This window comes from Leptonotus elevatus, chromosome 6 (genome assembly GCF_054856555.1).
Source record: "Leptonotus elevatus isolate MCC_2025b chromosome 6, RoL_Lele_1.0, whole genome shotgun sequence".
Lineage (NCBI taxonomy): Eukaryota > Metazoa > Chordata > Actinopteri > Syngnathiformes > Syngnathidae > Leptonotus > Leptonotus elevatus.
In genome coordinates, this window is record NC_141244.1 from 27,818,598 (window position 1) to 27,832,276 (window position 13,679).

A 13,679-nucleotide genomic window follows, 5' to 3' on the forward strand; every position below is an offset into this window, starting at 1 on the left:
AAAGTTATCATCATTCGAGCACAGCGCAGGTGTTGATTACTGTTTGCGGGGATAAAAGACACAATTATTCTAGCAAAAGTATATCAAGTCTGTATTCGTTGTTGCCGCCGACCACTCGCGATCCTGCATAAAAATATAAAAGGTGAAGTTGTGTTTTTCACAAAACAATGCCATAAGAGAGAAATCATATCATGGGAAACAAAACCGGAATAACGCCAACCCCGTCAAAATAAGTACAGCAGTACAAATGAGCTTTTTGTTGCCGATACGTGGTTTGTTTTTAATTTTTCCTCACAACTTGACTTAAATGCTTTGATGGAACCCCAGTGCTATCACGTTTCATCAAAAAGTACATTTCAACAGGCTTTAAGCGACAGGGCATCGTTTTGACAGAAAGGGTTCGAGAGGAAGAAGAACGACCTGCAAAAACATGCCACCCGTAGCGCCAATTGAACCTGGCTTACCTGATAACGGGCCTTTTTCTCAGCACGTTACCACTAAACCAACTGCCGCGTTCAAGAGGATGTTGGCATTTGATCAGGTCGGCTGACGAATCAGCAGGCAATTTTACATACCAAGTTGAAGGGAAAAGAACCATGGTTTGAGATGTCCTCATGTCACCTCTTATATGAGGAGATGTTGTGGGTTCTGTTGTCCTTGTGCGTCTCCCTTGGTCTTGTTGAAGTGTCATCCCGCCCTTCCTCGTGTCATCCAATCAGTGCCCTCAGCCAGGTGTGTCTCGCCCCAGGTGTGTCTTGTTGCGTCGTTAGTGTCTGTGTATTTAGTCTGCCGTCTCCCCTCCGTCTGTGTCGGTTGGTTGTCTTTCCTCGTGTCACGCTGCCCGTTTTTGCCTCGTCTCTTTTCCCCACGTTTTGGTTGACCTGGTCGTCATTTGGAAGCTCGCTTTTGTTTTATAGAAATTAATGAATCATCCGGACGAGACTCCGCCTGAAGAAGGACCAACGACCTCCGAAACGTCGCCAACACGCCTCTCATCAGGTATAGTGCACACTTTGTATATGTATATATTGGATATATTTTATATCAACTGTTATGTAAACAAATGTACGTTATTTATGAACGCAGATGTCGGATTAGGGTTGAGATTCGGGTAAACTCGTTTATACTACAGACGTTAGGGTTAGGGTGACATCATGGTTAGGGTTTCATCCTACATACTCCACATTAGGGTTAGCGCATTTATAGTACACAGACACGAGGGTTGAGGTTAGGGTTCGAAGAGGCAACATCTCAGACAATTCATTGAACAATTGTCGTGTGCTCGACCCGAAGAAGGCTCTTTACAGCCGAAACCTTGTCAAGGCACACTTGCATTTAATTATACTCATTAGGAATTACAACTCATTTTTTGATTGTTTTTGTTTTATTGTTTTATATTAATAGGTCGTGATTACATATATAACAAAGGCCACTCCTATTGAATAAATAAAAAATGGTTAGGAATGAGGGATTGAGCCCTTCCTGGACCAGGATAGGGGAATTGATCCCCCCTCCTGGAGCGAAAGGGAATCGCACGGTCCTTCCGTCCTTGGAACCTCCCGTCGTCACGTTCCTTCCACTGATGTGTGGGCTGGCGTCTCCGCCCATAGCGGACAACAGTCCACCCACCATCCATCATACTTTTTTTTAAATCTCTGATTCCTTTTTATGGTAATTGATGTATAATAATGTTTTTAATCTTTCATTTAATAGAAAGGAGTCACCTTTGTATCCTATGTAATCACTATCTACAAATACATTTTATTGTAGAAGTTATGTATAATTGAATTGTAATTTTTTATTTATTCAATAAGAGTGGCCTTTGTTATACATGTAATCACTATCTATTAAAACAATAAAACAAAAACAATTAAAAAAAAAACATAAAAAAAAAATATATATCAAAAAAATAGTAATAGTAATTCCTAATGAGTATAATTAAATGCAAGTGTGCCTTGACAAGGTTTCGGCTGTAAAGAGCCTTCTTCAGGTCGAGCACACGACAATTGTTCAATGAATTGTCTGAAATGTTGCCTCTTGGAAAAGCAAATCCAAACTGAGCTTCCTCGAACAGGAACCGAACCCTCAGCCTTTATATACTGCAAATAAATCGTCCTAACTGTGCGCCTTTTTCGTTCAAATTATGAGGGAAAGCGTCTTATTTATTGTCTATGTAATACTTGCATGTAAACCAATATGAAATGTTATTTAAATACCAATGTCACTATTGTATCTCAACAATTGTTTTATTAATGTATTTATGCTTTTTATGCTTTTGTTAATTATTTAGGGGTTAGGGTTGGCATAGCCAGTGTTTAGGGTTAAGGTTAGGGTTTCAAACTAGGGCTAGTGTTTCAAATTAGGGCTTCAAAATAGGGTTAGGGTTCCAAATTAGGGTTTCAAACAAGGGCTAGGGTCTCAAATTAGGGTTTCAAACTAAAGCTAGAGTTGAAAATTAGGGTTTCAAACTAGGGCTAGGGTTTCATATTAGGGTTTCAAACTAGGGCTAGGGTTTCATATTAGGGTTTCAAACTAGGGCTAGGGTTCCAAATTAGGGTTTTAAACTAGGTCTAGGGTTTCAAACTAGGGCTAGTGTTACAAATTAGGGTTCCAAATTAGGGTCTCAAATTAGTGTTTAAACTAGGGCTCGGGTCTCAAATTAGGGTTTAAACTAGGGCTCGGGTCTCAAATTAGGGGTTTAAACTAGGGTTCGGGTTTTGAATTAGGGGTTTAAACTAGGGCTCGGTTTACAAATTAGGGTTTCAAACTAGGGCTTAAGTTTAAAATTAGGGTTTCAAACTAGGGTTAGGTTTCCAAATTAGGGTTTCAAACAAGGGCTAGGGTCTCAAATTAGGGTTTCAAACTAGGGCTAGGGTCTCAAATTAGGGTTTGAAACTAGGGCTAGGGTTTCATATTAGGGTTTCAAACTAGGGCTAGGGTTCCAAATTAGGGTTTTAAACTAGGTCTAGGGTTTCAAACTAGGGCGTGTTAGAAATGAGGGTTTCAAAATAGGATTAGGGTTCCAACTTAGGGTTTCAAACAAGGGCTAGGGTTCCAAATTAGGGTTTCAAACGAGGGCTAGGGTTTAAAATTAGTTTCAAACTAGGTCTAGGGTTTTGAATTAGGGTTTTAAACTAGGGCTAGGGTTTCAAACTAGGGCTTAAGTTTAAAATTAGGGTTTCAAACTAGTGTTAGGGTTTCAAACAAGGGCTAGGGTCTCAAATTAGGGTTTCAAACAAGGGCTAGGGTCTTAAATTAGGGTTTCAAACAAGGGCTAGGGTCTCAAATTAGGGTTTCAAACTCTGGCTAGGGTTTCATATTAGGGTTTCAAACTAGGGCTAGGGTTTTGAATTAGGGTTTTAAACTAGGGCTAGGGTTTCAAACTAGGTCTTAAGTTTAAAATTAGGGTTTCAAACTAGGGCTTCAAACAAGGGCTTGGGTGTCAAATTAGGTTTTCAAACAAGGGCTTGGGTGTCAAATTAGGGTTTTAAACTAGGGCTAGGGTTTCAAACTAGGGCTCGGGTTTCATATTAGGGTTTCAAACTAGGTCTAGGGTTTTGAATTAGGGTTTCAAACTAGGGCTAGTGTTTCACATTAGGGTTTCAAAATAGGGTTAAGGTTTCAAACAAGGGCTAGTGTCTCAAATTAGGGGTTTAAACTAGGGCTAAGATTTAAAATTAGGGTTTTAAACTAGGGCTAGGGATTCAGATTAGGGTTTCAAACTAGGTTAGGGTTTCAAACTAGGGCTAGGGTTTCAAGAGGGTTTCAAACAAGGGCTAGGGTCTCAAATTAGGGTTTCAAACTAGGGCTAGGGTCTCAAATTAGGGTTTTAAACTAGGGCTAGTGTTTCATATTAGGGTTTCAAACAAGGGCGAGGGTTTCATATTAGGGTTTCAAACTAGGTCTAGGGTTTTAAATTAGGGTTTCAAATTAGACCTAGTGTTTAAAATTAGGGTTTTAAACTAGGGCTAGGGTTTCAAATTAGGGTTTCAAACTAGGGCTAGGGTTCCATATTAGGGTTTTAAACCAGGTCTAGGGTTTCAAATTAGGGTTTCAAACAAGGGCTATGGTTTCATATTAGGGTTTCAAACTAGGGCTAGTGTTACAAATTAGGGTTTCAAAATAGGGTTAGGGTTTCAAACAAGGGCTAGGGTCTCAGATTAGGGTTTTAAGATAAGGTCTCAAATTAGGGTTTAAATTAGGGCTAGAGTTTCACATTAGGGTTTCAAAATAGGGTTAAGGTTCCAAATTAGGGTTTCAAACAAGGGCTAGGGTCTCAAATTAGGGCTAGAGTTTCACATTGGGTTTCAAAATAGGGTTAAGGTTCCAAATTAGGGTTTCAAACAAGGGCTAGGGTCTCAAATTAGGGTTTCAAACAAGGGCTAGGGTCTCAAATTAGGGTTTCAAACTCGGGCTAGGGTCTCAAATTAGGGTTTCAAACTCGGGTTAAGGTTCCAAATTAGGGTTTCAAACAAGGGCTAGTGTCTCAAATTAGGAGTTTAAACTAGGGCTAGGATTCAAAGTTAGGGTTTTAAACTAGGGCTAAGATTTAAAATTAGGGTTTTAAACTAGGGTTAAGGTTTCAAATAAGGGTTTCAAACTAGGGCTAGGGATTCAGATTAGGGTTTCAAACTAGCTTAGGGTTCCAAATTAGGGTTTAAAACAAGGGCTAGGGTCTCAAATTAGGGTTTCAAACAAGGGCTAGGGTCTCAAATTAGGGTTTCAAACTAGGGCTAGGGTCTCAAATTAGGGTTTCAAACTAGGGCTAGGGTCTCAAATTAGGGTTTCAAACTAGGGCTAGGGTTTAAAATGAGGGTTTCAAACTAGGGCTAGGGTTTCAAATTAGGGTTTTAAACTAGGGCTAGGAATTCAAATTTGGGTTTCAAACTAGGGCGAGGGTTCAAAATTAGGGTTTCAAACAAGGGCTAGTGTTTCAAATTAGGGTTTCAAACTAGGGCTAGGGTCTCAAATTAGGGTTTCAAACTAGGGCTAGGGTCTCAAATTAGGGTTTCAAACTAGGGCTAGGGTCTCAAATTAGGGTTTCAAACTAGGGTTAGGGTTTCAAACTAGGGCTAGGGTTTCATATTTGGGTTTTAAACTAGGGATAAGGTTCAAAATTAGGGTTTTAAACTAGGGCTAGGGTTTCAAATTAGGGTTTAAAACTAGGGTTAAGGTTTAAAACTAGGTCTAGGGTTTCAAACTGGGGCTAGTGTTACAAATTAGGGTTTCAAAATAGGGTTAGGGTTCCAAATTAGGGTTTCAAACTCTGGCTAGGGTCTCAAATTAGGGTTTCAAACTCGGGTTAAGGTTCCAAATTAGAGTTTCAAACAAGGGCTAGGGTCTCAAATTAGGGTTTCAAACTAAAGCTAGAGTTCAAAATTAGGGTTTCAAACTAGGTCTAGGGTTTTAAATGAGGGTTTTAAACTAGGGCTAGGGTTTCAAACTAGGGCTAGGGTTTAAAATTAGGGTTTCAAACTAGGGTTAGGGTTCCAAAGTAGGGTTTCAAACGAGGGCTAGGGTCTCAAATTAGGGTTTCAAACTAGGGCTAGGGTTTCATATTAGGGTTTTAAACTAGGGTTTGGGTTTCATATTAGGGTTTTAAACTAGGGTTTGGGTTTCATATTAGGGTTTCAAACTAAGGCGAGGGTTAAAAATTAGGGTTTTAAACTAGGTCTAGGGTTTCATATTTGGGTTTTAAACTAGGGTTAAGGTTCAAAATTAGGGTTTTAAACTAGGGCTAGTGTTTCACATTAGGGTTTCAAAATAGGGTTAGGGTTCCAAATTAGGGCTAGGGTTTAAAACTGGGGCTAGTGTTACAAATTAGGGTTTCAAAATAGGGTTAGGGTTCCAAATTAGGGTTTAAAACAAGGGTTAGGGTCTCAGATTAGGGTTTCAAACAAGGGCTAGGGTTTTGAATTAGGGTTTTAAACTAGGGCTAGGGTTTAAAATTAGGGTTTTAAACTAGGGCTGGGGTCTCAAATTAGGGTTTAAACTAGGGCTAGGGTTACAAATTAGGGTTTGAAACTAGGGTTTAAGTTTAAAATTAGGGTTTCAAACTAGGATTAGGGTTTCAAACAAGGGCTAGGGTTTCAAACTAGGCCTAGGGTTTAAAATTAGAGTTTCAAAATAGGGTTAGGGTTCCAAATTAGGGTTTCAAACAAGGGCTAGGGTCTCAAATTAGGGTTTTAAACTAGGGCAAGGGTTTCATATTAGGGTTTTAAACTAGGGCTTGGGTTTCATATTAGGGTTTCAAACTAGGCCGAGGGTTAAAAATTAGGGTTTTAAAGTAGGTCTAGGGTTTTAAATTAGGATTTTAAACGAGGGCTAGGGTTTCAAACGAGGGCTAGGGTTTCAAATGAGGGCTAGGGTTTGTAATTAGGGTTTGAAACTAGGACTAGGATTTAAAATTATGGTTCCAAATTAGTGTTTCAAATTAGGGCTAGTGTTTCAAATTAGGGCTAGTGTTTCAAATTAGGGCTAGTGTTTCAAACTAGGGTCTCAAATTAGGGTTAAGGTTCAAAATTAGGGTTTTAAACTAGGGCTAGGATTTAAAATTAGGGTTTTCAAATAAGGGTTTCGAATTAGGGTTTCTAACTAGGTCTAGGTTTTTTTTAACTAAGGCTAGGATTTCAAAATAGGGTTTCAAATTAGGGCTAGGGTTTCTAACTAGGGCTAGGGTTTCTAACTAGGGCTAGTGTTTCAAACTAGGGCTAGGGTCTCAAATTAGGGTTTCAAACTAGGGCTAGGGTTTCAAACTAGGGCTAGGGTTTCAAACTAGGGCTAGGGTTTCAAACGAGGGCTAGGGTTTCAAACTAGGGCTATGGTTAGGGGTTAGGGTTAGGTTTTTGGAAAGGGGTTAACTCCCGGGTATCTCCCGCCTCATCATTTTGACTGGACGGTTGTCATTCCGCAACTCTTATGCTTATGTCTCTCACCTCAGTTTAATAAAAAAATCTTAACAAAAATGTGTCTGACTCTTGTTAATCATGTAACCTCCATAACTAGGGTTGGGGTTGTGTTAGGGGTTGAGGGTTAGGTTTTTGGAAAGGGGTTAACTCCCGGGTATCTCCCGCCTCATCATTTTGACTGGACTGTTGTCACTCCGCAACTCTTATGTTTATGTCTCTCACCTCAGTTTAATAAAAAAATCTTAACAAATGTGTCTGACTCTTGTTAATCATGTAACCTTGGGGTTTAGGGTTTAGGGTTTAGGGGTTAGGGGTTAGGGGTTAGGGGTTAGGGGTTAGGGTTAGGGTTAGGGGTTAGGGTTAGGGTTAGGTTTTTGGAAAGGGGTTAACTCCCGAGTACCTCCCGCCTCATCATTAGACTGGACGGTTGTCAAGGTACCCTAGGGCAAGGCACTGGCCGGCGCTCGTTATTCTGCAACTCTTGTGCTTATGTCTCACCTCGGTTTCATACAAATTCTTAATAACAAAAATGTGTTTGGCTCTTGTTGAACCTGTACTCTTCATAATCATTTCCCTTTTTGAGAAGGGTTGGGGTTGGGGTTGGGTTTTTGGAAAGGGGTTAACTCCCGAGTACCTCCCGCCTCATCATTAGGCTGGACGGTTGTCAAGATACCCAGGGCAAGGCACTGGCCGGCGCTCGTTATTCTGCAACTCTTGTGCTTATGTCTCACCTCGGTTTCATACAAATTCTTAATAACAAAAATGTGTTTGGCTCTTGTTGAACCTGTACTCTTCATAATCATTTCCCTTTTTGAGAAGGGTTAGGGTTAGGGTTAGGGGTTAGGGTTAGGGTTAGGGTTAGGGTTAGGGTTAGGGTTAGGGTTAGGGTTTGGGTTAGGGTTTGGGTTTGGGGTTGGGGTTGGGGTTGGGGTTGGGGTTAGGGTTAGGAAGAAGGGACTGAACCCTTCCCCTCGCAGGATAGGGGGAATATCCCCCCTCCTGGAGCGGAAGGAAGGTGCACGGTCCTTCCATCCACGGCCTCTCTCAGGGCCATAGTCCCTGTCTTGTTGTACAGGTCGACGGCGTCCATAACGGACTACTGTCCACCCACCGTCCATTGTTTGTGTTTGTGTATCTGTTTGTGTTGTGCGTAAATGTATGTTGTGTGTGTGTGTCTAGGGTTTAATATGTATAATAACTCAATAATCAGACTTATTTACTATCATAGGAGTCGCCTTTGTTATATAAGTAATAAGCCCCCCCACACATAAAACACACAATCCTTAAAAGAGAAATAAAATTATAATAAAAATAATTTTTTTGAAAAATTTGAAAATTTAAACAAAAATATCAATTTGTAATCAAAATATCAATAATAGTGTGCCAAAACGACGTTTCGGCTCATCCAGAGCCTTCTTCAGGTAAATGGCACAATGAAAATGCAATTAAGCTCTTCCTGGCGAGAGATGTTGTCTCTGCAACGACCAAACTCCAACTGAGCAGCAGCTGTGAGTCTGCGATCATTTAAACTTGAAACCAGCCCGCCCCCAACTCAAATTGAACCCGCCCACTCCATGTACAATGAAAAAGCAAACCTCATGAAATAACCTTGTAAATATCCAACCCTATTAGTTTATACACTTATGTACACTTAATATTTAACTTTAAAGTACATATATATCCCCACAAATGTACTGTACATATTTACAACTCTTTAATTATGTATACATTATATTTTAATCGTATTAACTGTCCATTTTAACATCCCACTAATTATGCACCTATGATAATTTCATCTTGTTTAACACCATGAAATTGTGTTATTACCGTGTAATACAACACATATATGTCTAAATACAACATTAACCCCATATACAGTTTTCATACTTACTGTATACATGTAATTCACATCCCGTTAGGGTTGGGGTTAGGGTTGGGGTTAGGGTTAGGGTTAGGGGGTTGGGGTTAGGGTTAGGGTTAGGGGTTAGGGGTTAGGGGTTAGGGTTAGGGTTAGGGTTAGGGTTGGGGTTGGGGTTAGGGTTAGGGGGTTAGGGTTAGGGTTAGGGGTTAGGGGTTAGGGGTTAGGGTTAGGGTTAGGGGTTAGGGGTTAGGGGTTAGGGTTAGGGTTAGGGTTAGGGGTAGGGTTAGGGTTAGGGTTAGGGTTAGTGGGTTAGGGTTAGGGTTAGTGGGTTAGGGGTTGGGTTTAGGGTTAGGGGTTAGGGGTTAGGGTTAGGGTTAGGGTTAGGGTTAGGGTTAGGGTTAGGGTTAGGGGTTGGGGTTAGGGGTTGGGGTTGGGGTTGGGGTTAGGATTGGGGTTAGGATTGGGGTTAGGATTGGGGTTAGGATTGGGGTTAGGGTTAGGGGGTTAGGGTTAGGGGGTTGAGGTTAGGGTTAGGGGGTTAGGGTTAGGGGGTTGAGGTTAGGGTTAGGGGGTTAGGGTTAGGGTTAAGGAGTTGGGGTTAGGGTTAGGGTTGGGGTTAGGGTTAGGGTTGGGGTTAGGGGGTTGGGGTTAGGGTTAGGGGTTAGGGTTAGGGTTGGGGTTAGGGTTAGGGGGTTGGGGTTGGGGTTTGGGTTAGGGTTAGGGTTAGGGGTTAGGGTTAAGGTTAGGGTTATGGTTAGGGGTTAGGGTTGGGGTTGGGGTTAGGGGGTTGGGGTTAGGGGTTGGGGTTAGGATTAGGGTTAGGGTTGGGGTTAGGGGGTTGGGGTTAGGGTTGGGGTTAGGGTTGGGGTTAGGGGTTAGGGTTGGGGTTGGGGTTAGGGTTAGGGGGTTGGGGTTGGGGTTAGGGTTAGGGTTGGGGTTAGGGTTAGGGTTAGGGGTTGGGGTTGGGGTTAGGGTTGGGGTTAGGGTTAGGGTTAGGGGGTTGGGGTTGGGGTTAGGGTTGGGATTAGGGTTGGGGTTAGGGTTGGGGTTAGGGTTAAGGGTTAGGGGGTTGGGGTTAGGGTTGGGGTTAAGGGTTAGGGGGTTGGGGTTAGGGTTGGGGTTAGGGTTAAGGGTTAGGGTTAAGGGTTAGGGTTAAGGGTTAGGGTTGGGGTTAGGGTTAGGGTTGGGGTTGGGGTTAGGGTTAAGGGTTAGGTTTAGGGTTAAGGGTTGGGGTTAGGGTTAGGTTGAGGGTTGGGGTTAGGGTTGGGAATGGTGTTCAACCCATATGAAACCCGCGTTAGGGATAGGGTTAGGTTTAGTATGTCAAGGGTTGAGGGTTGCGGTTCGGGTTGGGATTGGTGTTCAACCCATAAGGACCCCGCGTTCCCAACAACCATATCCAATGTCTCTCCACAGCCTTCCTCCTGCTATCCGACCACTCCGTACATCGCTGCAGCCCCGAAATCCTCAAAGATTCAAGACCATGGCCTACAAAATGGAGTACCAGTGGTCTGTTCATTTCCTTTTTGTTACGTATGTTGTATGTGTGTTGTGTCAAGCGCATTATTAAAGAGTTTTTGGTTTCTCCAACGTATTTGACACCACACTTCTCACAAAAAATCAAATAAACACAATTTGTTGAACCTGGGCTGAAGCCCTGTTCTATTTTAAAGACAGTCTTCTCCTGGGCATTTCGGACGAATTTAAGGTCCGTGAAGTGTCTGCTCAATGGCTGAGGTTTTCGTTTCTCCAATGACGGTAATCTGGCTCGGACCAATAAATCTTGCAAATTTTTATTCCTTCTATAGGCCGCTATCACTGTCGATTGCGGCATCCATGCCGTCGGGGACAAAATTCGGTGAAAATTGTGTTTAAGTCTCCTCTGGAGACTGTTGCACATAGTTGAATAAGTCACAATCATTGGAATGAGATTGGGGCGTTCCCTTTGTCGTCTTTCTCGGAAGGTCTTTAGGCAGTTCCGTAAGAACGACTTCCCATAGCCACGGTTCTTCAAGGCCTTGAATAGGGTTTTGACAGCCATCAGGAAATCATCTTGCCTCGTACAAATCCTATGGAATCGTAGGAGTTGAGATTTCACAATCCCCCTGAATGTGTGGGCTGGGTGGAAGCTTGATTTATGTACCAAAGCATGTGTGTCCGTAATTTTAAAATGTACTTTTATATCTAATTTGGAATCATGAGTAAAATTTTGTCCCTTGTAAATAGTAGTGTCCAAAAAATCAATTGATTGACGGTGAATTTCAGTTTTTAGTTGAATTGACGGATCATGAGAATTTAGAATTGCCACAAATTTCCAAAATTCTTGTTCTGTCCCGGTCCAAATTCCCCATATATCATCCAAATATCTCAGGTAACAAGATGGTTTTTGTCTACATTTCGCAAGAACTTCCTCCTCCCAATTTGCCATGAATATGTTGGCGTAAGCTGGGGCAAATTTCTTTCCCATAGCTGTGCCTTTTACTTGCAAATAATATCTGTTGTTAAATATAAAATCGTTCCTTGTCAAATTGATCTCTAGCAATTCGAGCAATTCAGCATCCGGGCGTTTTGGGTCGGGATATTGTTGAAAAATCTTGCGCACGCATTCCATCCCCGTTGGTATTGGAATGTTGGTGTATAAACTATCCACATCCATTGAAAAAAACAAGAAATCAGAGTGAATCTCCAGAGCTTTCACCATCTCAATAAAATGGTATGTGTCCCTCACATATGCCGGGTGTTTCACTGAGAGCGGCGTGAGATAGTAGTCCAAATACTCTGCTGTGGCGTATGTGTCGCTCCCACAGTCTGACACTATCGGTCTCCCCGGGGGAACCTGGAATGGAACCGTCCACTTTTCGGGACTTTTATGAATTTTGGGGAGGATGTAAAACCGCCGTTCCCTCGGTTCCACCTGCCCCACCAAATATTTATGCTGTTTCGCATTAATAAATTTTTTGTTTTTCAACCGCGTTACAATTTCTGCCACTTTTGGCAAGGTTTCCCAATAAATGGGTTTCTCCAATTTTTTGTAATATGTCGAATCATTCAATTGTCTCTCCGCTTCCATGATGTATTGTTCCCTGCCCATGACGACCACCGCCGAACCCTTGTCGGCTGGCTTTATCACGACATGTTTTATATGTGTCAAGTCCCGTAAAGCTTTTACCTCCTCCACCGTCAAATTGCGTTTTTCCAGGACAGGTATCCAATATTGGTCAAATGTTTCACGGTCCAAATTAATCAGTTCTTGGATTTCCACAGGTAAGTCCCATACCGGAGGCGCCCAGGTAGAAGGGCCCACCCATGGGAGTGGGTCCTGTCTACCTGAGTCCTTGAAATAGGTAATCAATTTTAATTTCCTATGATAATTTTGTAAATCTAATTCAAACTGTGCTTTTTGGTTTTTTCCAATGTCCAGGGAAGGAATGAAAGACAAGCCCTTCTGCAGTACACTCAGCTGCGGCCTGGATAAAGAAAAATTCTTCGCCAGAACCACCACATCCTGCGCCACCAAGGACCGTTCCCTTCTTGCCCCTTCTACATCATGACTCAATGGGCAGGTGAGTTTAAAACCTCCAACCAATGGGTGAACATGGCTGCTGCCGTCTCCTCCGTCCAATGAACGTCATCCTCCACCACCTGAAATTTGGGAGCAGGCAAGAGAGGAATGTAGCCCATATTTCTTTCAATATGGCAATTTAAATCCTGCAGATTATCTTTCTCCTCTGCTGGGAGAGTCTCTGAAAAATTAATCAGCGGAATCCACACCTCTGCATAAGGGAACTTCCGTTTTGAGGCTCTTAAGGCTCCCTGCAGATTCTTAACTGTGGTCCCCTTACACTTGTTGGCCCTGCTGTTAATGCCAAAAGCCAACACAATCTTTTCCACCACCACGTCCTCCGGTGCCACTGTTCTCTCCATCAGGCCCTGGGTTAGGGTTAGGGTTAGGGTTAGGGTTAGGGTTAGGGGTTAGGGTTAGGGTTAGGGTTAGGGTTAGGGGTTAGGGTTAGGGTTAGGGTTAGGGTTAGGGTTGGGGTTGGGGTTGGGGTTGGGGTTGGGGTTAGGGTTTGGGTTTGGGTTGGGGGTTGGGGTTGGGGTTGGGGTTAGGGTTAGGGTTAGGTTTTTGGAAAGGGGTTAACTCCCGAGTACCTCCCGCCTCATCATTAGACTGGACGGTTGTCAAGGTACCCTAGGGCAAGGCACTGGCCGGCGCTCGTTATTCTGCAACTCTTGTGCTTATGTCTCACCTCGGTTTCATAAAAATTCTTAATAACCAAAATGTGTTTGGCTCTTGTTGAACCTGTACTCTTCATAATCATTTCCCTTTTTGAGAAACCCATCCAATAATCCCTACCAAACGGTATCAAAGCCAAGTTCTCCACGGTTATTATTCGAGGTGTTACCCACTGTGATTGGATTAGCTGGAGTTAGGCCTTTAGGATTTAGGGCTATGAAATTAATCAGGGTTTCTATAACTCCCTCCACTGGTTGGGTTATCATTTCCCTTTTTGAGAAACCCATCCAATAATCCCTACCAAACGGTATCAAAGCCAAGTTCTCCACGGTCGTCCGTCTAGCTAAGGTTATTATTCGAGGTGTCACACACTGTGATTGGATTAGCTGGAGTTAGGCCTTTAGGATTTAGGGCTATGAAATTAATCAGGGTTTCTATAACTCCCTCCACTGGTTGGGTTTATGGTTTAGACCAAAGCAGGATTTATATAGGACCCACCATGGTTGAGGTTAGGTTTTCAGACCGGGATAGGGTGTACACAGAAACCGAAAACAGGGCTCGCACCAGACTCAACGTGGTTGAGGTTAGGCATTTGTGCTGGGGAAAGTTGAACACCATACCTGAGACAGGTTAGGGTTAGGGTTAGGGTTAGGGTTAGGGGTTAGGGTTAGGG